The following is a 26,528-nucleotide window of genomic DNA, read 5'->3' as shown; positions in this document are numbered from 1 at the left end:
GGAAAATCTATTTTTTAAAAGGTTTTATTAAGAAAAACCTCACGCACAAGAAAAAGAATAAAAAATGTATACTACTGTGTAATGTCAGGATTTAACAATTACAAATCTTTTTCTGTGTTTCTATCTACGTCTTTAATTATTTTCAAGTTAATAAAATAAATATAAATGTGTTAATGGTTCAGTACACAGCTCCAAGAAAATGGACTACATAACCAGAATATTTATGTGTCCCCTCATAGTCACATTTTTGGGGAAGGATCTCAGTAATGTCATTTTCAGTGATTATTTAAAACCAGGATCCACATCGTAGACAGTTTTGACCTGAGAACCTTACACCAGCTGGGGAGATTAATAGGGATTTGAAAGGAATATCAGTGTGTGATGTATTAGTTATCTACCGCTGTCTAACAAACCAGCCCAAACATAGTGGCTTGGAACAAAAACCATTAATTTAACTCACAGTTTTGTGGTTTGGCAATTTGGGCTGAACGCAGCAAAGATTTTTCTTTTATGCTTGGCTGATTCTCTCATGTATCTATGGTCAGCTGCCAGCCAGTTGCAGGGTGGCTGAGAGAGGCTGACCTAAGATACCCTCATTCATATGTGTGGTTGGTATTGTGTCAGCCACAGTAACAGGAGCAACAAGCAAGTCTCTCATTATCCATTAGGAAAGTCTGAGCTTGTTCAAATGCTGTCTCAGCTGCATACTAAGAGACAGAATAAAAGTATGGCATCTGTTGAGGACTAGACACAGAACCTGGATACCTTTGATTCAACCATTTTCTAATGGCAGATCAAGTTACAAAGCCACCCAGATTCAATAAGTGGAGAAATAGATTTTTGTCTTTAAATGGATATAGCTGCAGTCTCATTGCAAAGGGGTTTGCATTAGAGATATGTGGATAATTGTGGCCATTTTTATAATCTACCACTTGTGTGTTGTCTTAGGATGTCACCATATGAAGAACAAGGTAGAACTCTGTTTTTGAATCACTAGATAAAACTCTTGATCCAACCTTCTTGAGTATGATTTTTAGCCCCACATTTACTCAATGGGTAAATTTAGGCAGGATTCTTAACATCCTGTGGGATTCGATGTCATGGTTTAAGCTCATAGTTTATGACATACTGAGTTCACTTCAAAGTGGTACAAGGAGCCCTGTTGTTCACAGATACAATATTTGTAATAGTTTAAAATGTAATGAAAATGCTCCTTATTATGGGAAAATAAATATAAAAAGAGTTTTTTTATATAATGAAATCATATTCAGGTAAATAAGAGTAAGATAAATTTATATAAAATAAGTAGATAAGTAGTTGTCTACTCATATGCCTAAATACTTAGGTAAAAACCTATTCCCAAGAGAAAGACAGCTATGGAAATTAGATAGGAAGCTACCTATAATCCAGTTAAAACACACAAAATACTACAGCTGTTCATGTATATACATTAGATATAAAATATAAAAGACAAAGGAGATGGATGCACACCAAATTCTGGATTGTGATTATTTTGGTATTGGAAGAATGTTTTTTAGTGAGTCAGTATAGCTCAAAGTACAATTCAACTTTAGTTATAAAATTTTATTACTTTCATATTTAAAATGACCTAATGAACCCTAATGTTAATCTGTTTAGGTTCCTTTTGTTTTATAAGAAGTATCACTAAATGGAAATATATATATAATAATATAGGCCAATACTGAGGGTGGGAAAGGGGAGAAGGTACGGGTTGAACAGATCATTGAAATCTTGAATTGGATTGTACTGGGATGAACTTTTAAAATAACTAACCATGACAGGGAGGCAATGAGATCTTCCAAAAATATCACTAAAGGACAGAATATACTTAGTTGAAGCCACTGATTGAAAATAAATAAAACGATTTTGTTTTTGTATGCTACACGAATGAACTAATAAATCATTGAACACTACATCAAAGACTAATGATGTACTGTATGTTGGCTAATTGAATTTAAATTAAAAAAATGGAATTTCTAAATTCATTTGCATTTAATTTTTTATTTTGCTCACATTTCTATATACCCATACTTCATTCCAAAAAGAGCATTGAAATATTTGCATTAAATGATAAATTTAAGAAGCATAGTGGCAAAGAAGTAAAGTAGAGGTAATAAGGTGTATAATAAGGTGTATAATAAATGAAAAGACAAAGGAGAGTGTATACCAAATACCCACAGAAAGATACTCTATTCTTTGCTGTGGAGGTGGTTCACATAGCCCATTCTGGGTGTCCTAAAGCCAGTGCAAAAGGTGAATATATTCAGTGTCAGAACTCACAGTAATTGTATATAAAAGCAAACTAGTTGCTGTGGAGAATAATGATTAGAGAACAGGTATATGTTAATCAGCTGCTGAATGCCAGACAATGAGTATTTTGTAACCAGTCTTACCTTCATGGAGTTCACAATCCAGTGTGAAAACATTTAACAAATATTTGCAAGTGAGAAAAACAACATGTAAGGAACAAGGTTTTTCATGCATTATGCTTGATTGGTATTCCCCCTTACATAAGACAATTATTGGAATGTGTGTAAATTTGTGACTGGGAGAGTATACACACTTCCGATATATAATGTACCCTTCACCATTATTTAACAGGACTTTAGCCTCACTAAAAATTTAAGAGCTATATGGGGCCAGGGTATACTTTGTTCAACATTCAATATTTTTATTCCTTGCGATGTCAACCACAATCCAGTTGTTAAATTATGTTGAGGTGTGTCAGTGATTTTAGGTGTTGTTATTGGAACTATATCAGCAATATTGTAGAATCTGAAATGTTACTTCGGCCTTGAATACAGTGGTTTTCTCATGCATGATACATTGTTCAGTTTCCAAGAAAATTACAGGAACTGCTAACAGAAGTGGAAAATAGTTTCAGAAATAGAGATTTCTAGGGGTGATCCAATATAAACAAATAGTAATGTGGTAATAGTGAGACTCCACTTGTATGCTGACTATTGATTTCTGTCTTGTTTATATTATCAGCTCAAAGAAATCCTGATGAGATTTTACAGCCCATTTTTAGCTAGTCACACAGATTTTTAGGTAGAAACATTACAAAGTCATGTTTCAGTTTTAAGTTTCAAATAAGTGAATGAAAAAATTTATCTGGATCTGTGTATCTGTGTATCTGGATGTAAATGGAAGTGTAAATCTAAAGTTAAGTGATAATTAAGGATTAGAGTATTGACATGTTAACTTAAGCTCACAGAAAATAGTTAATAAGTAATAGGCTTTGAGAGACGTTTTGATTAAAGTATATGATAATCTTCTGTTAAGGAGAGAGGAGAAATAGACCACAAAATACTGTGGATAGACAATATGGAAATTTAGTTCCAACAACGCTGATTAATAAGGTCCAGGTTTGATTGGGCAGTTCTGCTACCCTCGACACTTGATTTCCGTTTGAGTGAAAAGATGATTTAGTGCTTGTAATCATCTAGACAGTGGGAGTGGAGACAGGGCTATGGGAATGCATGAAAACCTTTTCAAGTTAAGTCTTGGAAGTGGTAATGAGCACTTAAGCTCAACAGACATCAGATTAACCAGAACATAGTTTCAGGGCTATGTATGGCTACAGAAGGCTGAAAATGTAATATATAGATGAGCAGATAAGCTCCCTGTCTGTGGAATATGGGCAAACAGATACTAAGAACATCTAGTGGTCAGTCATAAGATATTCAACTCAACTACAGTTTCCTAACATACTTTTGGTTGTTAAAATTATACATCTTATCTTTATACTATCTATAAGATATATGCTTAAAATATGATTAAATTAAAAAATAGTTTTACTTATTTCATTCTTTGAACTTACCACCTATTTTATATGCCATCATTTATTTCTAATTTAAATAGAATTTTCTATAATTTCCAATGTTTTAAACATCTAAATGTGCAAGGAAATGAATGGGTTGTGATCACTTTTTTATTGAAGTTATTCATAATTCTAAGATGTACTATATTCTGTCAACTATGTAGAAAAACTATATGTGCACAAATCTCTTAGAAAGTCCCCTACTTTCATTGAGAATTTTGACACTTGACTGTATTATCTATTTAACCATCTCTCTTGAACTTTTAAGTCCTGTTATTGTTGTTATTGTTATTAGTGTTAAAATTATACATATTCTTTTTTTTAATTTTTTATTTATTTTTTGACAGAGAGAGACACAGTGAGAAAGGGAACACAAGCAGGGGGAGTGGGAGAGGGAGAAGCAGGCTCCCTGCAGAGCAGGGAGCCCGATGCGGGGCTCGATCCCAGAACTCTGGGATCATGACCTGAGCCGAAGACAGACGCTTAACAACTGAGCCACCCAGGTGCCCCAAAATTCTAGATATTCTATGAGGGAGTCTTAGTACCAGTTTCCCACTTGGAATAGAACAAAGGCTCCCATCTCCAACCCAGGTCCCTGGGAGCAATTAAAACTCAAGTCTCTGGATTTCTGAAACCATCAAAAGCCCCTAGGTCCATCAGATTATCAGCATTAGTTTATCACCATGGATTCCAGCTTTCTCTAGATTACATCCTATGAGAATTCTCCTAATTTCCTTACAGAGTAAGGTGTGCACTTTGTTGTGTGGTTTGCTGTATTTTATCAAACATATTTGGTGTTTTGGAGCTGGAGTATTTTCAGAATACCTTTTCCATATTGGCAGAATTGAAGTCTGCACATCTCTCATAGGCTGTGTCAGGATAAGTATAAATATTAAGGGCTGGAGAATTTTCTATTACTTTAAAATATGCTTAATTTTTAAGAAAAGAGTGTGTTCCTTATATACAAAAGTATTTTCATATCAGAACTGATTGTCCAACTTAGTAAATATTATTTTTAGAATATATAGTAAAAATATCACATTAATGTTAAGCCATAGGAACTGATGTGACCACCTTTTGTTAAATAGTTATGTCAGAACAAATTCAACTTGTAGAATAAAAACTACAATGTTTGATAATATCAAAACTAATATGTTTGATAATATTTTAAGTAAAGGCTCAAGGTAGGTAGAAAAAAAATACTCTATCATCAGATGCAAAAACCACAGAATAGCCTTACTAAGTAGTTGCAGGACTCTTTTTGCATAAAGCCATATGTTCTCTAACAAGATTCTCTATTTCTACTATGAACAAATTGATTTGAAGTATGAAGGTGTCAGAGTAAGCCTTTCCACACAATGCATTTTGATAAAGCTGTCAGTGTCTACCCAGACTTCAAAGCTTTATTTGCTGACTTAATTGAAAGAAGTAGGAGGTTAACAGATAAAAATCACGGGATGAAGTGATATCATGCAATCAGTCATGTAATTTTCTGGACATTTCTTGAATCTTCCCTCTTGATTTCCCCTTAACCAGGGTACCCTATTTCATCAAGACGTATGGACATGGGAAATAGGGAACCCTGAATGCCCTTTCATTCAATCTTGATGATACCTTTCTTATTTATTTCTGTCTTTATGGCCTAATTATGTTAGCAAATGAAGAATTCTAAAGGCTTTTTTGCCTCTTCAACAATGACGTTCCTTCCAATGTTAATCTCATCCCATTAGTTACCACTTCTACATGGATAACTTCCAAAACTTAATCTCCATATCTACTTAGTCTCTCTTCCACTCCCGGTGTGTATCACTAACTATAGTTATCTAAAGTACCTGGAAATTTTTCCCGGCAAACTGAATTCATTACCCTCTCAAGATAACTTCTTGCTTCTAAATTTCCCCTTCTTTTTTTTTTTTTTTTTTAAGTTTTTGAGTATAGTTGACATGTAGTGCCACACTAGTCTGAGGTTTACAGTATAGTGATTCAGCAGCTCTATACATTCTGCTGTGCTCATCACAAGTGTGGCTACCATCTGTTCAACACTCTTAGACTCTCGTTGACTGTCTTCCCTGAGCCGTGCATTTTATCCCCATGACTTAGTCTTTCTGTACATAGTAGCTGTACCTCGCACTCCCCTTCCCCCAGTTTTCTCATCCTCCTCTCACCCCCCATCCCCTCTGGCAACCATCAGTTTATTATCTGTATTTATAGGTCTGATTCTGCTTTTTGTTTATTCATTTGTTTTGTTTTTTAGGTTGCCCCATTTTTCTAATCTTCTTTGGCCTAGTTTGTCTTTCATTCTTAGAACAAATCTAAAAACTGTCCATTTAATCTTCTCTCTCTACACTTACAAATCCTTTTCTAAATTACTCTGAAGTATTTTAAGTTCACATCAAATATTAGAGGATAATAAACATACATGTTTCTTCTCATATGGCTGGTTAGATCTTAATATTCTACCTTATTTGATTCAGAGTGATTTTTGTATTTCAAATAAGTTGTACATTGAAAAGTTAAAGACCCTTATTTATATTTTCCTGATCTTATGCCCATCCTTCCATTTCAGAAGTATTTACTTTTCTGAATTTGATGTTCATTTATATTTATCACTCATTTGCGTTACACATAAAAAATATAACACTATTTTACATGATTTTAAATTTTATATAAAAATGGTATTGTATATATCTTCCTGCATTTTTTCACATACTATGCTTTTGAGATTTATCCATGTACCTGTATCTCTAGTTAATTAATATTGATATTTAATTGTATATCACATTAATTTTTTAAATAATTTTTTATTGTTATGTTAATCACCATACATTACATCATTAGTTTTTGATGTGTTCCATGATTCATTGTTTGTGCATAACACCCAGTGCTCCACGCAGAATGTGCCCTCTTTAATACCCATCACCAGGCTAACCCATCCCCCCACCCCCCTCTCCTCTAGAACCCTCAGTTTGTTTTTCAGAGTCCATCCTCTCCCATGGTTTGTCTGCCCCTCCGACTTACTCCACTTCATTCTTCCCCTCCTGCTATCTTCTTCTTCTTCTTTTTTTTTCTTAACATATACTGCATTATTTGATTCAGAAGTACAGATCCGTGATTCATCAGTCTTGTACAATTCACAGCGCTCACCATAGCACGTACCCTCCCCAGTGTCTGTCACCCAGCCACCCAATCCCTCCCACCCCCATCACTCCAGCAACACTCAGTTTGTTTCCTGAGATTAAGAATTCCTCATATCAGTGAGGTCATATGATACATGTCTTTCTCTGATTGACTTATTTCACTCAGCATAACACCCTCCAGTTCCATCCACGTCGTTGCAAATGACAAGATTCCATTCCTTTTGATGGCTGCATAATATTCCATTGTGTATATATACCACCTCTTCTTTATCCATTCATCTGTCGATGGACATCTTGGCTCTTTCCACAGTTTGGCTATTGTGGACATTGCTGCTGTAAACATTGGGGTGCACGTACCCCTTCGGATCACTACATTTGTATTTTTGTATCTTTGTGGTAAGATACATTTGTACATTTGTATCTTTGTGGTAAATACCCAGTAGTGCAATTGCTGGATTGTATGGTAGCTCTATTTTCAACTGTTTGAGGAACCTCCATACTGTTTTCCAGAGGGGTTGCACCAGCTTGCATTCCCACCAACAGTGTGGGAGTGTTCCCCTTTCTCCACATCCCCGCCAACATCTGTCGTTTCCTGACTTGTTAATTTTAGCCATTCTGACGGGTGTGACGTGGTATCTCATTGAGGTTTTGATTTGGATTTCCCTGATGCCGAGCGATGTTGAGCACTTTTTCATGTGTCTGTTGGCCATTTGGATGTCTTCTTTGGAAAAATGTCTGTTCATGTCTTCTGCCCATTTCTTGATTGGATCATTTGTTCTTTGGGTGTTGAGTTGGATAAGTTCTTTATAGATTTTGGATACTAGCCCTTTATCGGATATGTCATTTGCGAATATCTTTTCCCATTCTGTCGGCTGTCTTGTGGTTTTGTGGACTGTTTCTTTTACTGTGCAAAAGCTTTTTATCTTGATGTAATCCCAATAGTTCATTTTTGCCCTTGCTTCCCTTGCCTTTGGCGATGTTTCTAGGAAGAAGTTTCTGTGGCTGAGGTCGAAGAGGTTGCTGCCTGTGTTCTCCTTTAGGATTTTGATGGACTCCTGTCTCACGTTTAGGTCTTTCAACCATTTGGAGTCTATTTTTGTGTGTGGTGTGAGGAAATGGTCCAGTTTCATTCTTCTGCATGTGGCTGTCCAATTTTCTCAACACCATTTGTTGAAGAGACTGTCTTTTTTCCATTGGACATTCTTTCCTGCTTTGTCGAAGATGAGTTGACCATAGAGTTGAAGGTCCATTTCTGGGCTCTCTATTCTGTTCCATTGATCTATGTGTCTGTTTTTGTGCCAGTACCATACTGTCTTAATGATGACAGCTTTGTAATAGAGCTGGAAGTCCGGAATTGTGATGCTGCCAGCTTTGCTTTTCTTTTTCAACATTCCTCTGGCTATTTGGGGTCTCTTCTGGTTCCATACAAATTTTAGGATTATTTGATCCATTTCTTTGAAAAAGGTGGATAGTATTTTGATGGGGATTGCATTGAATGTGTAGATTGCTCTAGGTAGCATTGACATCTTCACAATGTTTGTTCTTCCAATCCATGAGCATGGAACGTTTTTCCATTTCTTTGTGTCTTCTTCAATATCTTTCATGAGTATTTTATAGTTTTCTGAGTACAGATCCTTTGACTCTTTGGTTAAATTTATTCTTAGGTATCTTATGGTTTTGGGTCCAATTGTAAATGGGATCGACTCCTTGATTTGTCTCTCTTCTGTCTTGTTGTTGGTGTATAGGAATTCCACTGATTTCTGTGCATTGATTTTATATCCTGCTAGTTTACTGAATTCCTGTATGAGTGCTAGCAATTTTGGGGTGGAGTCTTTTGGGTTTTCCACATACAGTATCATATCATCTGCAAAGAGTGAGAGTTTGACTTCCTCTTTGCCGATTTGGATGCCTTTGGTTTCTTTTTGTTGTCTGATCTCTGTGGCTAGGACTATGTTGAATAGCAGTGGTGAGAGTGGACATCCCTGCCGCGTTCCTGACCTTAGGGGAAAAGCTCTCAGCTTTTCCCCATTGAGAATGATATTCGCTGTAGGTTTTTCATACATGCCTTTTATGACATTGAGATATGTACCCTCTATGCCTATACGCTGAAGAGTTTTGATCAAGAAAGGATGCTGTACTTTGTCAAATGCTTTTTCTGCATCTATTGAGAGGATCATATGATTCTTGTTCTTTGTTTTGTTAATGTATTGTATCACGTTGATTGATTTGCGGATGTTGAACCATCCTTGCAGCGCAGGGATAAATCCCACTTGGTCATGGTGAATAATTCTTTTAATGTACTGTTGGATCCTATTGGCTAGTATTTTGGTGAGAATTTTTGCATCCGTGTTCATCAAGGATATTGGTCTGTAATTCTCCTTTTTGATGGGGTGTTTGTCTGGTTTGGGGATCAAGGTAATGCTGGCCTCATAAAATGAGTTTGGAAGTTTTCCTTCCATTTCTATTTTTTGGAGCAGTTTCAGAAGAATAGGTATTAATTCTTCTTGAAATGTTTGGTATAATTCCCCTTGGAAACCATCTGGCCCTGGGCTCTTGTTTGTTGGGAGATTTTCGATTAGGGCTTCAATTTCCTTAGTGGTTATAGGTCTGTTCAGGTTTTCTATTTCTTCCTGGTTCAATTTTGGTAGTTGATACATCTGTAGGAATGCACCCATTTCCTCCAGGTTATCTAATTTGCTGGCATAGAGTTGCTCATAATATGTTCTTATAATTGTTTGCATTTCTTTGGTGTTGATTGTGATCTCTCCTCTTTCATTCATGATTTTGTTGATTTGGGTCATTTCTCTTTTCTTTTTGATAAGTCTGGCCAGGGGTTTATCAATCTTGTTCATTCTTTCAAAGAACCATCTCCTAGTTTCGTTGATCTGTTCTACTGTTCTTTTGGTTTCTAATTCATTGATTTCTGCTCTGATCTTTATTATTTCTCTTCTCCTGCTGGGTTTAGGCTTTATTTGCTGTTTTTTCTCTAGCTCCTTTAGGTGTAGGGTTATGTTGTGTATTTGAGACCTTTCTTGTTTCTTGAGAAAGGCTTGTATTGCTATATACTTTCCTCTCAGGACTGCCTTTGCTGTATCTCAAAGATTTTGAACAGTTGTGTTTTCATTTTCATTGGTTTCCATGAATTTTTTTAATTCTCCAATTTCCTGATTGACCCATTCATTCTTTAGTAGGATGCTCTTTAGCCTCCATGTATTTGAGTTCTTTCTGACTTTCCTCTTGTGATTGAGTTCTAGTTTCAAAGCATTGTGATCTGATAATATGCAGGGAATCATCCCAATCTTTTGGTACCAGTTAAGACCTTATTTGTGACCTAGGATGTGATCAGTTCTGGAGAATGTTCCATGGGCACTAGAGAAGAATGTATATTCCGTTGATTTGGGATGGAATGTTCTGAATATGTCTGTAAAGTCCATTTGGTTCAGTGTTTCATTTAAAGTCTTTATTTCCTTGTTGATCTTTTGCTTAGATGATCTGTCCATTTCAGTGAGGGGGTGTTAAAGTCCCCCACTACTATTGTATTGTTGTCAATGTGTTTCTTTCCTTTTGTTATTAATTGCCTTATATAATTGGCTGCTCCCATGTTAGGGGCATAGATATTACAATTGTTAGATCTTCTTGTTGGATAGACCCTTTAAGTAGGATATAGTGTCCTTCTTCATCTCTTATTACAGTCTTTGTTTTAAAATCTAATTTGTCTGATAGAAGGATTGCCACCCCAGCTTTCTTTTGGTGTCCATTAGCATGGCAAATGGTTTTCTACCCCCTCACTTTCCATGTGGGGGTGTCTTTGGGTCTAAAATGAGTCTCTTGCAGACAGCATATCGATGGGTCTTGTTTTTTAATCCAATCTGATAGCCTGTGCCTTTTGATAGGGGCATTTAGCCCATTTACATTCAGGGTAACTACTGAAAGGTATGAATTTAGTGCCATTGTATTGCCTGTAAGGTGGCTGTTACTGTATATTGTCTGTGTTCCTTTCTGATCTATGCTGCTTTTAGGCTCTCTTTTTGCTTAGAGGACCTCTTTCAATATTTCTTGTAGGGCTGGTTTCGTGTTTGCAAATTCCTTTAGTTTTTGTTTGTCCTGGAAGCTTTTTATCTCTCCTTCTGTTTTCAATGAGAGCCTAGCTGTGATATAGTATTCTTGGCTGCATATTTTTCTCGTTTAGTGCTCTGAAATTCTCATGCTGGTCCTTTCTGGCCTGCCAGGTCTCTGTGGATAGGTCTGTTGCCAATCTAATGTTTCTACCATTGTAGGTTACATATCTCTTCTCCCGAGCTGCTTTCAGGATTTTCTGTTTGTCTCTGAGACTCGTAAGTTTTACTATTAGATGTCGGGGTGTTGACCTATTTTTATTGATTTTGAGAGGGGTTCTCTGTGCCTCTTGGATTTTGATGCCTGTTTCCTTCCCCACATTAGGGAAGTTCTCTGCTATTATTTGCTCCAATATGCCTTCTGCCCCTCTCTCTCTTTCTTCTTCTTCTGGGTCCCAGTCATTCTAATGTTTTCGTCTTATTGTATCGCTTATCTCTCGATTTCTGCTCTCGTGATCCTGTAGTTGTTTCTCTCTCTTTTTCTCAGCCTCTTTATTTTCCATCATTTGGTCTTCTATATCACTGATTCTCTCTTCTGCCTCATTTATCCTAGCAGTTAGTGCCCCCCATTTTTGATTGTACCTCATGAATAGCCTTTTTGATTTTGACTTGGGTAGATTTTAGTTTTTATTTCTCCAGAAAGGGTTTCTCCTATAACTTCCATGCTTTTTTCAAGCCCAGCTAGTATCTTTAAAGTCATGATTCTGAACTCTAGGTCCGACATCGTACTAATGTCAGTATTGAGTAGGTCCCTGGCAGACGGTACTACCTCTTGTTCTTTTTGCTGAGGTGATTTTTTTCGTCTTGTCATTTTGTCCAGAGGAGAATAGATGAATGAGACAACAGAATGCTAACAGGTTAACAATGTCTCCAGTAAATATACTCTATACAAATCAGAAAAGACCTGAAACCAGGGGACAAGAAAGGGAAAGAAAGAAGAGAAAAAAAAAAAGGAAAAGAAAAAGATAAAAACAAACAAAAACAGAACAAAACAAAACAAAAAAACAATATGATCAAATATGATCAGGCTAGTGCATAGATCAGTGCCACACACTAGCTTTTGGGCATATTTTGGTCTTTTAGAAGAAAGTGCCTGCTAAAATTTTAAAGGAAGAAAGACTTATATATGGACAAAATAAGGGTTGGTACAATGAAGGGATGGAAGATGACTGTAAAGATGAAAATTATAAAAGATTTTATAAAAGGAATTGATAAGTTGTTTTTTAAAAAGGGAGAAGAAGATTTAAAAAGAAAAAAAAAGAGAAAAGGGAGAGAATGTGATCAGGCAGGAGAATAGAACAAAGCCATACACTAGTGATTTAGGGTATATTTTGATCTGTTAGAAGAAATTGTATCTCAAAATTTTAAAGAGAGAACAACTTATATATATATGCCAAAAATAAGGGTAACTACTATGAAGGGATAAAAATATGACTCTAAAAATGAAAAATAAGTTTTTTTTTTAAAAAAGGATTGATAAAATGTTGTTTGAAAAGGGGGAAAAAGAAAAATTATAAAAAACAGTTAAAAAATTAACTTTGAAAAACTAATGAATTATGGTAAAAAAGCCATGAATTCTATGTGCAGTATTCCCCTAGCGCTGGAGTTCTCCCGTTGTCCTTGATCGGTAAACTTGGTCTTGGCTTGCTGGCTGTTCGTGCTGATTTTCTGCGGGAGGGGCCTGTTGCCGTGGTTCCCAAATGTCTTTGCCGGAGGCGGAATTGCCCCACCCTTGTCAGTCCCAGCTAAGCAAGCTGCTCAGGTTTGCTCTCAGGAGCTTTTGTTCCCTGCAAGCTCTCGGTAGAGCTTTGGAGGACCAGGGAAAATGGTGGCCTCCCAATCTCCGCCTGGAGGAGCTGAGAACTTGGGGTCCTGCTCCTCAGTGTGCCCCCAGAGAAAAACAGTCACTCCCGTCTCCCCGGTCTCCGGCCGCACTCCGTGCTCACCCGGCCTGTGACCGAGCGTTTCTATCTCTGGCCCCGGACTCCATGTGGGGTCTCCAAACCCAGCAGATCCCTGCGGTGCGCTTCCGCGCCGCTCCTCCCCGGGAAGGAAGGGGAGTCTCCCCAGATCTGCCGCTTGTTGGGTCCCTGCTGGAGGAGCAGTGGCCTGACTGGGCCGCGGATCACAGTTTATGGCAACCCCGAGCTGAGAGCCCGTGCTTCGGCTCCATCTCTGCAGCCGGCTTCCCCGCTCCGATACCTGGGAGCTCTGCCGCACTCAGGCACCCCCGGTCTTTCTGTGACCCCGAGGGTCCTGAGACCACACTGTCCCGCGAGGGTTCCAACCCCCGCTTCGCCACTGGAGTGACGTCCCTCAGCGGAGCCGGCTTCTAAAAGTTCCGATTTTGTGCTCCGCGGCTCTAGCACTTGCCAGAAGCGGCCAACGGAGGCCCCCTTCCCCGCCATCTATTCTCCCGAATATCACCTCGGATTCACTTCTCCGCACGTCCTACCTTCCAGTACGTGGTTGCTTTTCTGTTCAGAGTGTTGTTACTCTTCTTATGTTCGATCTCCTGTTGAGTTCGTAGGTGTTCAGAATGGTTTGATCCCTATTCAGCTGAATTCCTGAGACCAGACGAAATCTAGGTCTCCTACTCCTCCGCCATCTTGCTCCGCCCATCACATTAATTTTCATTTTAGAAAATGTTTAGATTAATTCAAATTTTTAAATATTACAAAAACAATATATTATTTGAAATATCACATTTTGCAAATATATGAATTATATATGATACTAGTAATGGAATTACTAGTTTATAAAATATGTTCATTTTCAATTTACTAAGCTTTTGTTCTTTAGCATAATTAAGTAACTCAGTAATTAATGAAAATTTCACTGCTCCTCATCTTTGCTAACATTTGTTAATAAGATTTGTTTTAATTTTTCCAATCTAATGAAAGTGAATGCCATCTCATCTGTATTTTCCTGATTACTAGTGAGATTAGCACATTTTTATTGGTCATTCCATTTTTCTTCCTTTAAATTGCTATTCATATCTTTTGCCAACTTTTCTACTAAGCTAAGGCTTGTTAGCTTATGTTTCTTACAGCTCTTAAGGTCCTTATGTGCACATAAAAACAATGAATATTGTAGATATCATTTATTTTATGCTCATAATATGTCATATACATTTCAGAATGCTTTACATTCATTATAACATTTCATGGACACTAATCCTGTTTTGGATAGACATGATAAAATATTTTATTGTCTATAACCTTATAATGTACAGAGTATTTTCATTTTGCTATATTTAAATTTATCAGCCTACTTATGATTTCCCTTTGATCTCTAGGGATTTTTTCTTATTACAAGGACATATAAACTTCCATTTATATAATTTTAAATAGTTAATATTTTTATTTTTACACATAAGTAACTGGCTTCTCTGGAATGTACTTTTAGTGGCATTGGAATCCATTATTAGTATTACTGTTATTATTATATAAAAACAAGTTGTTTCAGCACCATTTGTGTTTGTTTATTCTGTCATTTTCCAGATGTATTCTAAAGCTCTCTGTGTTATATATCAACTTACTACAATTGTGTGAGTCTATTTTTGGGCTCTTTATAATGTCCCATTGGTCCATTTTCTGTCCTTATATCCACATACTCAAATGAAATTGTAACTGCATAATATATCCTGTTAATTGATATAATTCATCCATCCACTTTGTTCTTTTACAATTGTCTTGATTATACTTTTTCTAATTACTTTTGACAAATTCTTTTAAAAACCCTAATAAAAGTTTTAGAATTGGATTATTTATATAGACTGTTTTAGTAAAATTGTCATGCTTATGATGCTGAACTTATATTCATGAACTGTTATTTTTCCATTTATCTATATTTTCTTTTATGTTTTTGAATAAACTGTTATTACTGTTTTTGAAGACCTACATATGACTAATAGATTGGACCTTTATTATTTTGCTGCCACTGTAAATAATAATCTTTTTAAAATTAATTTTTGAAGGTTGAATCTAGTATATGAGAACAACTTAATTTTATATTACCCTTCTTTTTCATTTCTCCATATTCAGTCTCCAGATTCAAATTCCTAAGAATTTGCCTCACTCTTAGATTTACCAGAGGTGGTGGTTTTCTCCCTTGCTTGGTACAGTCATTTAATGTTTTCTTTTCATCATGAATCTGCATAAAAATTAAGACACTCTTAACTAAGATCCTTCTATTTTTACCTATTGTCAATATGATGAATTCAAAGTAATATTAGACTTGAGTATGTGACCAATGTAGCCTGCAATTTCAGACTCATTTCTTTATCCATTTCATGATCTGCTCCCAAGCTCACATGATTGAGGCAGCTTGAAGTTTCTTGAAGGCTGTCAGACTGCCTGCTTCAGTTTCTTGCTATGTCTGTATACAGTTCTTTAACACATGGCCCCTTCAAAGGAAAGCTCAGGACATGGCAACTTGCTTCTTCAAAACCATGAGGAAAAAGGTCTCCCCACAAAGCTGGAAACTTAAAAAATTTCACTTGTATTTATTCAATCAAAACAATTTGTTATTTATAAATTCTTTCAATGAATATTTAGAACCTAGTACCTACCTTAATGTGGTATGTTCAAGAGATGTAACTATGGACAAGCCAGACATGACCCTTTACCCTCTATTGTAAAGAATAAGACAAGTACATAATTATACACCTCCCAACAACTTTGCCATATTCTGTTGGTGAGAAGCAAGTGAAAGGTCCCACCCATACTTAAGGTGATGGGATTGGTACAAGGATGTGGATACCAGAAGGCAGGGATCATGGGCACAGCCTTAAATCTGTCCCACACTATATTCTATCCCAAACTTTCCAATGGCAAAAAAGAAATTTCCTTTTTATAAATTTTCTTTTTCAATATATAGGAAACTATATAGTAAGACAGAAACACAAGCACATATAAACATAATGCTTTATTATTTGTCGACCTCTGAGAGTCGGGGACCTGGGGCAGCGAAGGAACAGAAAAAAGGGACGACAGTAGAGCGAGGCACAGGGGACCCTGAGCGAACAGCCCGAGGTGCCGAGGTTTATTTTCCATACTCTTATATACCTTCTACAGCGATACAGATCTATAATGATTTACAGCAGGGGCGTAGTAAGGCACATTCCTCCATGTATACAGGATTAGTCAAGCATGTAAGAACCTTTAAAACAGAATAAAGGAACAAAGAGGGGAGTGCAGTGTGCTGTTTACAGCTGGCTTCCTATCTACTAAACATTTTCTGCTGTGTACTTTAGAACTGACCACACATGTTCCAAGAGCATTTCACTCTGATCCTTTCGGGTTATTTTTAACCCTGCAATCTCGAGTTTTCTCAGAGATCTCGGAGTCTGCGCGAATATGCACCAGTGGTCATTGTGGTGTTCTGTTTCCTACAATTATTCACTAAAACCGAATTGTACTGTTCATACTGTTGAAAAATTTGATTTTTGTAGCTTAATAGTCTATTGTGGGCATCATTTCATATTGCCAATATTTGCACAGTAATTTATATATACCTCTTTAATTAAATATGTAATAAATAATCTTATAACCGATCATTGTAATGGTTAGATTACAGTTATTTATTTGCTAAATATCAAGCCTGGGATAATAAAGTATACAAAAGACCAGACCAGTAAGGAAGAGTAGTGTAGAAGTAATGTTGCATCAACTCACACATAGATATTTCTAGAGAGCACTTCTCACTGTGGCCATTAGTCACACAGGTGGCTATTAAGATTTAATTAAAATTAAATACAATTAAAAGAGTCTTTCACTTACATTGCCAGGGTACAAGTGTTGGACAGTGCTATTATAGAGGACAGTGCTGAATAAAACATGAGGTTAGATTTCCTGTTATTTCCCGGGAAGCCCTGTGGTCTTTTCATTTGGTGAAAAGATATTAGATATGTCCCCCTAATATATAACATAGTAAAGAAAAAAGTAATATAAAATTTTAGAAGTATTTAACACAAATAAATGTGGAATATACAAATTAAATGTATACAAAACTGCTTAAATCATTTAAAGGAATAAAAAAGGGTGCCTGGGTGGCTCAGTTGTTAAGTGTCTGCCTTTGGCTCAGGTCGTGATCCTAGGGTCCTGGGATCGAGGCCCGCATTGGGCTTCCTGATCGGCAGCTTCTCCCTTTCCCACTCCTCCGGCTTTTGTTCCTACTCTCGCTGTCTCTATCAAATAAATAAATAAAATCTTTAAATTAAAAAAAAAGGAAAAAAGATGACATAAAAAGATTTTTAAATATTCTGATTATTCATTTATATGACAAAATATCATTTTTAAATTTAAGCTATTGTTCCATAGAATCATTTCTTGCATATTTGTCTTTTCTGGTCTTAGGACCAAATTATTAATAATTTAATTAATAAACTTAATTATTCTTGAATTACAGCCTAAATATATTCAATCTTCTGTATTTAATACAGTGCAAATTCCATGGGGTGTACTTAAAATATGTGACAAAATAATTGTAAAGCTATCAGGGAAAAAAATTAAAGTGATTGCATCAACATATATGTAAAGATGCATAAAGAGAAATTTTCTGTACCAAGATATATAAGCTTTCTTTTAAATAACATTAGTTTAAAAATATGGTATTAGCAAATAATTAATATATCCAAACATTGACTCAGTAAGACATTACTATATATAAAGGGGAAAAAACAAAAATAAAGAAAAACTTTGAAAAATGGAATAAATATGTAGGGGAAATAAATTGTTAGGATGCTGCAAAAATAACCCCAGATATACCTGTAGTGGAGGCTAGCATTACATAGATCAACCTATGAGCCAACCAATTAATCAAAGAACTTGCAGGAATTTACTGGGGGGGGAGGGGAGCATAGATGATCTTTCTTGTGTTTAGAAAAACAGATTCCAGAGGTTTAAAACAGGCTGCTAAATCTACCTTGTATTTCTGGCTGTCAGAGAAGGCACAGTAGGGTAAGGATGATAGAGACCAGATTCATAAAAGCAAAGAACTGGGATTATTGCCAAGTTAGGAGTTACATTCTAATAAGATAGAATATAATTTTGTAGGTAAAATGTTGATTGAAAAACATAAATGTGCATTCATTATTAAAAATAAAAGTGCATTAATAATATGTATTTGTTTACTGAAGCACAAATTATTAAATCACAAGTTTCTAAACATGTCATTGACTTGGTCTTTGCTAAATGATTTTTAATACACAAAAATGAAAATAACTCTAACTTTATTATACTAGAAAGCCAATAGAATGAGTGACCTGATGGCAGATTCTTAAGTAAACTTAAACAAAATAAAACAGGGTGGGGCTATAAACCAAACACAAAAATAAAAATTACCGTAAAATTAATATAGAAATCAGTCTGTATTAAAAAATAAATTCTATTGACTAAAAGAAACAAAAATGTACAAAATAGGAATGTGACAGGTTATTTACCCACATAAAATATGTTGATTAAAGTATAAAATAAAATACCAATGTACACATACATTAAAATGTAAGATTTCTAAAAAGCTAAGATTTATGAATATTAAGAAATAGACAATTTTAATTAACCAAATGTTGAGAAAAGCAATTTATTACTTGTCAAATATTATATTTAATGATATAGATAAGCTGAGATTTCATGTCAGCATTTTTTAGTTTTACATGAAAAACAATTGCCATGATATATTGTTTCAGATAATAAAATATATTTTCTTTTTCTCAATAGATTTTATTAACCCAGAAAAAACATTTAAAATTATTCTCTTAATATATGTTAAATTCATACCCATACTCTCTCTTTCCTTCTCTGTATGTGTGTATATATGTGTGTGTATGTAGGTGTGTGTGTATCTATATACGTTCAAATAAATACTTATTACCTTTGTAGATTTAAGCACTACTCTCCCAGAAATTGATAAAGAGATAGAAAAATTTATTAGGAGACTTACAATAAAAGACTATCAATCAGCTTGTCCTAACTGACATATATAAATCTTGGCCCTCATGATAACTATAGAATACATATTCAGTTTCAGTGTACATGGGACATTCATTAAGATGAATACACTGAACTGTGAAACATGTCTCAAGAAAAAATGATTGGAATCATAAAAAGTATGTTATTTGGTCAGGATGGAAATGTATTAGAAATCTATTTTTAAAGTACCTAGAAAATTTACAAATATTGGAAATTAACTATGACACTTGTAGTCATCTATTAAATAAAAGTGACAATTTAAAAAGTATTTAGAAATGAGTAATGAAGGAAAGAATAAAATTTTGTGGGATGCAGCTACAGCAGTACTTAAAATTTTGCATTTTTTATCTTTGAAAAATGTTTAAAAATAAAGCTTATAAATTGATTGTTTTAAAGAAAGAACTAACACAAAGTAAGTAGAAGAGTAAAATCATGTGAAATAGAAAACAATCAAACCAAAGGTAAATCAGTAAAAAACTGGTTCATTTGAGATATCACTGGCTAGAGAGAAAATATAAATTACTAATATGAATGAAACAGATCCTCCAGTTATTAGAAAGTTTATACAAGTATTTTGGGGAAAGATATGACAATAAATTTAACTTTACATAATATCAACAAATATCTTAAAAAGTTTCCCAAGAATATTTAGAATATCTGAAAGTTTATATTTATTAAATAAATTAAATATGACATTATTTCTCACAAAGAAAATTCTAGGCCAATATTTCATAATAGTCAACTCAAACATTTGATTAAGAAGTAACTCAGAAGAAAACAATCCAATAAAAACAAAGCAAAAGATTTTAACAGACATTTCACCAAATAACATATTGATATCAAAAAGCACATGAAAAAAATGGTCAACAACATTAGTCATTAGGGATATGCACAGTAAAATTAGATACCATGATACCTAGGAGATTGTCTACAAGTCTTGGTGAATATTGCAGTAAATGGTAGTCTAATACAGTGAGGGTGGGGGTATAAAATGATGCAGCTGCTTTGGAAAACAGTTTAGCAAGCTATGTAAAGTTGGACACATATTTACACTATGACCCAGGAATTCACTCCTAGGTATTTAGCAAAAATTAAAACATGGTGCCAGAAAAAAACTTACATGATTATTCATAATAGCTTTATTCCTAACAGTCACAATCTTACACATTCAAATATCCCTGTACTGGTAAATGGATAAATAAATTATAGTATATTCATACAGTGGACTAACCAGCAACATAAAGGAATAGTTGGAGATACACACATTAACATGGATGAATCTCAACAAAATTGTGCTAAATAACAGAGTCCAGTCACCAAAAAGTAACAATATAGGTTTCTGTTGATATGATGGTTTAGAACAGGAAAAATGAATCTATAGTGTTACAAATTATATGAATTTCTGCCTGGAGTGGCAGGGTAGGTGGTGAGGGAGCTGCAGAGTTTCAAGAGAAATTTTAGGGTGTCCTGTATTTGATTGGTTTAAGGGTCACATTGTTGTATACAGGTGTCAAAACGTATTAGACAACTTAAGAATGGATGCAACTATGAAAAATCTCTATGGAGAAAAGTACAAAATATACTAAAAATCTGAACATTTATTTAACAAATGCAGAAAGATACTCTACTTATGGTCCAAGAATTCATTATTGAAAATAATTTTTCTCAATTAACATACATATGATATAATTTCAATTAAAATATTTTTTTCTTAAAAATCACGTTTTTTAAAAATTCATTTGGAAGAAAATAGGGGCACCTGGGTGGCTCAGTTGGTTAAGTGTCTGTTTTTGGCTTAGGTCATGATCTAGGGGTCCTGACACTGAGCCCCATGTCAGGCTCTGTGCTCAGCATGGAGTCTGCTTGTTCTTCTCCCTCTGCCCCTCCCCCCGCTTAGTCTCTCTCTCTCTCTCTCTCTCTCTCAAATAAAGAAATGAAATCTTTAAAAAAAAATAAAGCTAAATTCATTTAGAAGAAAATGAATGAAAATAGAGAATTTTGATACAAAAATGATGGTAGAGAACTTGCCCAAGATATACTAGAATGTTCTGTAGAGAAATAATGTAAAGTGTCAGAGAAGAAATGTAGGGAAACAAAGTATAATTTAATAAATAATAACATAAATTGTAGAATAGTTGATTAAGTTTTGGTAAAAATATATCTGCCATCACATCTTATACAAATATCAGAAATAAAATTTAATTAAATAAAATTTAATTAAAATTTGAAAGGATTAAATTTTATCTTAAATATTAATTAAACACAATGACATTAATTTATTTGAGTATAATTAAATATTTTATATGAAATATTCATTAAATGGGCATAGACTTTCTGGCAATTTAAATAGGCATTAAGAAAGACTGGGAAATGATAATTTCAACTCACAGTTAATATTTCTAGACATTGAAAATATATGAAGAGCTAAATAAAAAATATTAAATGAATATGACAAATGAAATGTTACCATCTATAAAATCAGAGAGCTCTTGCATATTAATAAAGGTGATATCAATAAGATTTGGCATAGGATATTAAATATTTCAAAGAAAATTTGAGAAATTCTGAGAATATGAACGTCACTAGTATTACAGTAAATGTCAATAAAAGGACGGTTGGACTTCAACCCACAAAATAAATATTAAATATACAATAAATATTTTCCAGTGAATTTGAAATGGAATTCTCAGCATGCTATTGTAGAATTATAAATTGGTAAGGCTTTCAAAAATCCTTATTTAAAGTCTCAAGACACTCAAAGTGTTCAAATAATTTACTATGAATCCTCAGAAAATTTTTACAAAGACAATAATCAGAATTGCAATAAAGTTTTATGTATAAAGATACTAATTACATAAGTATTCAGATAGAGCTGCACATATAACATCAGATATTAAAAAACAGTGATTTATACATTCATAATTTATATAACCATCATCATATGTATACACATATTACATGATTGCATTTTAATATATATAAATCATAATGAAACAAACATTTCTCAGTTTTTAAAATTTTATAGTATATTCACAATAGAGAAAATTGTAAAAATTATAATGGCAATATAAAGAATATAAAACAGTACAAATTAATTATTAAATGTAGTAAATGTGATTTGGCTTATTTCAAGAGAATTGATAATTCATAGCATTGTTTAATTTGACTTACTAAAATTTACATCTATTTCCATACAACCTATAGATAGAGCTTAAAACTATAATTTCTTAAAATTTTTATTTCCAAAAATAAATTGATCTATTTTTTCCACTCTGACAGCTGTTTAGCAAAAGCTAAAGAAATTTGCACATAATTAATTTAAAAAGACAATGATGTTTTAGCATTTCTATACTTCTGAGAATTTTGATTTATTATATAGTAATCATTAGAAAGCAGCATATTTACATCCAAGACTTACGCAAAAAATCTTACATGTGTTGATTTTCTTTCTCCCTCTATCCCAATTTTTAAAATTCTGCACTATGAAAGGTGAATGGGAAGTGAATTGTCTTAGGTGTGAAATCAAGGAAGTAATATGCTATTTATTTTTCTTAAAATCCCCTGAATATAAAAGATATGCCCATGCCATTACAAGCCACCATTTTCATACTTCAGCCCTGTCTGAACATTTTAGCAAATTGATAAGTTTTTAAATGCTATTAGTCCCCCCTTCCCCAAAATACAAAATAATATGAATGTTACATTTTTATTTATTTATTTATTTTTAAAGATTTACTTATTTATTTGAGAGAGCGAGAATGAGAGAGAGAGTACATGGGGGGGGTAGGGTCAGAGGGAGAAGCAGGCTCCTTGCTGAGCAGGGAGCCCGATGCGAGACTCGATCCCGGGACGCCGGGATCATGACCTGAGCCGAAGGCAGTCACTTAACCAACTGAGCCACCCAGGCGCCCTAAATGTTACATTTTTAGGTAGGCTTACAGTAAAAAAAAAAAGGTGGTTTTAAGTAGGAGGATTGCTTTTAACTGGAGACCAGAAAATCTGCCAAGCCTATGTCATAAATGGATTTTTTAAATGTTGGTAAGTTCAATCACTGATTGATGTGCTTTGAAAGACTATTCACTTAGGAGAAATCTCCATTTGCAATGCTAGCGTGTAAAATGGAAAAGAAGAAGAAATAAACTTACTTAAAGCATTTATAAAAGCTTTCCAGAGGCAGTCATAATTTCACTTTTGCAAAATTATCAGTGAATGAAATTAGTGCTGGTGAAACCAAGGGACAGAAAGAAGCCAAGTACGTGTTGGCTGGTATTCTGTGGACTGCCCCTCACATTTCTGCCAACAATCCATAGCTCTGACCTTGAAACACCTGTTTGTTAGAAGGGACTGTCTGTCAAACTGAACTATGTAAAAATTGTTATGTGCTTTGAAAGTGTGGAAGGAGAGAGTGAAATCTCAAACTCTGTTTTCTTCTGTAATAGGAGCATTTAAATAAAACCCTTTGAGGATTAAACTAACCAGTTTATTAGTCCTCTCAAGTTACCAAATTTAGTGTTTACAGAAAAAGGTGTTACTTTAAAATGTAAAGTAAAACTTATATAAACTTCCTAGATGGGGATTAGAAACTGTACAGTATTAATTTAAATTGAAGCAAAAAACCCATTTGTGTTATTTTAGTTTGGATGGATTAAATTGAAAAAAATACTAAGAAATTTTAAAGAAGTGCTAATATCAATACCATTATTACTCTTTTGGTATTTTTGTACTATAATTTATGTAATGAAATGAATGGTATCAAATATTGCTCTTATCACCATTAAGAAATCCACATTCATTCACCATAAATGGCATCAAATATTTCTATTCTCACCATTAGGAAAGTGAACAGAGACTTGATTGTAAATCTATACTCAGCTGATCAGTTTTATAGTTTTGAGAAATTAAATTTAGTCTTTCTAAACCTCAGATTCCACTTTTATAAATTTGGATTAATGATTATTTCTTGCATAATGTGGAATAAAACTATATGTCTCCTCAGTTGGTCCTTTAGCAAGCAAATTTGAAAAGAATAAAATGATAGTTTGCTGAAATATCATTCAACTAGTCTTTAGATTCATTTACATATTTTAAAAAGGTTAGCCATTACTTACATAGTAGTTACCATAAAACTGAAAATTAACACATGCTTACTTTGTATCTCATCATCATAAAGTCTCTATTTAAACCTTTTTGGTTTAAAGAATAAACAAAAATCCTATGATATTGATAGTTGGTTTTCATAGTTCCAAGACTTAAATTTACTTATAATCCTGGGATTATAAATTTTTATTAAGGAAAATTGAATTTAATAATATTTGGTTATAGATAACTTCAATGTATTTATTTTCTTAAAATTGTAAACAATATTTGCCATAGGAGATTGACTATACCATCAATATGATAATCAGCTTACTATCTTTGATTTCACTTTATTCTATAAATTTGTACATTTCTTGACTAGTGTGGAAGCATTAAGATCCTTTAAATCCCTAATTCACTCCCTATAGCCTTATTGTTTTTGTAAAAAAAAAAAAATAACAATATGCATATTACATAGATATTCAAAAGTTTCTAGGTACTAGAAAACCTATTATATGCCTTTTATGAATTTACAAGTCAAATTAAAAAACTTGCTTACCATGTATGAGCTCCTATCATAGATAAATTTATATTAAACAGAGACTTAAAAAGTGAGTGATTTAAACATCTAGGGTAAGTTAGTAATAAAAACTATTTGAATTTTTTCATAAAGGATATAATCCAAATATATGAAAATCATTGATATTTTAATGAATAGAGAAGTTCAAATACCTTAGTTTATTTGATTGAAGAAAATGTGTCTGATATTTCTACAATTACATCAGTATAAGAATTTCTGGTTGCTTTTTGTTCAAGTAAATTTGAAGATCTAATTGGTGTTATTAAATAATTTATGAATCGAGCAGCATTCCATTGCAAATAGGCACTTCAAGGAGTTGTACAAAATGGAAGGTTTTATAGAGGGAGAGTGGGGACTAGAAAGTTATTAACAAAAGAAAAGAATTGCTCCTGGTGACCCTGCTTTCTATGGGAAAAACAAGGTGTTTTATCATGCACATTACTTCGTTTCTTTACTGAGTGGAGAGGACCCAGGTGGCAGACCCATTGGCAAGGATTGAAAAAATCCTGGCAGAGTGGTTAACATTGTATTTTGGGGAGAGGTTGAAACTGCAATTAGATTATGTATTGAGCACTGTTTTGGGAACTCTGAGTGGCACCATTTGAGGCCATTTTTTTTAAAAAAACACTTTCATTTAATGTAAGGCTTACCCTCTGTTACCTCCCCCAACTTCTTACTTGCACACAAGTTCTCATCTTTCAGCACAAAGTTCATATTCTTCATAGTTCCGAGCATTGTGTGTCAGGCTCCTGACGAACTATCTCTGTATCTACCTGGCACAGACATGTGATGTCACATGTAACTTACAGGTCAAAAGTAATGAATTACTGTCAGTAGTCATCATGTAATATACTGTTCCTCATCTTCCTATATTTGTACACGTTGTTAACTCCTTCTGATTTTCCCTTCCATCTGTACATTGGAAAAAATCTAACCATTCTTCAACAATTATCTTTAATACAGGTACCTCCCCCCATCATGCTATAGATTATTCTATACCTCAATTATAGTATCTTTCAGTTACATCTCTACTTTTTTTCTTGTCCACTAGTATTTAGTTCTCTGGGAATACATTTTATTTTGAAAGTTTTTATAGTTAGAAGTACCTTAAGAACAAGTATCCCATTTTATTTATATATGTAACCTATGTTCTAAGAGGCTCAGTAAGTTGATGAATGTAAATAAAATAGCTGGGGGGGGGTGCCTGGGTAGCTCAGTCCATTAAGTACCCAACTACTGATTTCAGCTCAGGTCATGATTCCAGTGTTGTGAGATTGAGCCCCGTGTTGGGCTCCACACTAGGCATAGAACCTGCTTAAGATTATTTCTCGGGGCACCTGGGTGGTTCCGTTGGTTAAGCAGCTAGCTGCCTTCAGCTCAGGTCATGATCCCAGGGTCTTGGGATCGAGCCCCGCATCGGGCTCCCTGCTTGGCGGGAAGCCTGTTTCTCCTTCTCCCACTCCTCCTGCTTGTGTTCTTTCTCTAGCTGTCTCTCTCTCTCTCTGTCAGTTAAATAAATAAATAAAATTTTAAAAAAAGATTATTTCTCTCTCTCTGTCCCTCTCTAAAAAGAAGAAAGAAAGAACAAAAAATAGCTGGAGTAGGAAAGAAAATATCTTTTTTCAATGTAGGATCACCCTTGTCTGCTTTAAACTCAGTGTTCTGAACCAAAGTGAACTATCTCTCAATGAACATATGTAAAATTCTCACACTTTGTCTATTCCCTACCACTTCTCTTTTTAGGACACTTTTTTTTTATGATTTATAATAAGCATTGTAATTAAAAACTTTTGTGTTATTTGA

Source organism: Zalophus californianus, chromosome 9 (genome assembly GCF_009762305.2).
Source record: "Zalophus californianus isolate mZalCal1 chromosome 9, mZalCal1.pri.v2, whole genome shotgun sequence".
Lineage (NCBI taxonomy): Eukaryota > Metazoa > Chordata > Mammalia > Carnivora > Otariidae > Zalophus > Zalophus californianus.
This window is presented reverse-complemented; position numbering follows the sequence as displayed.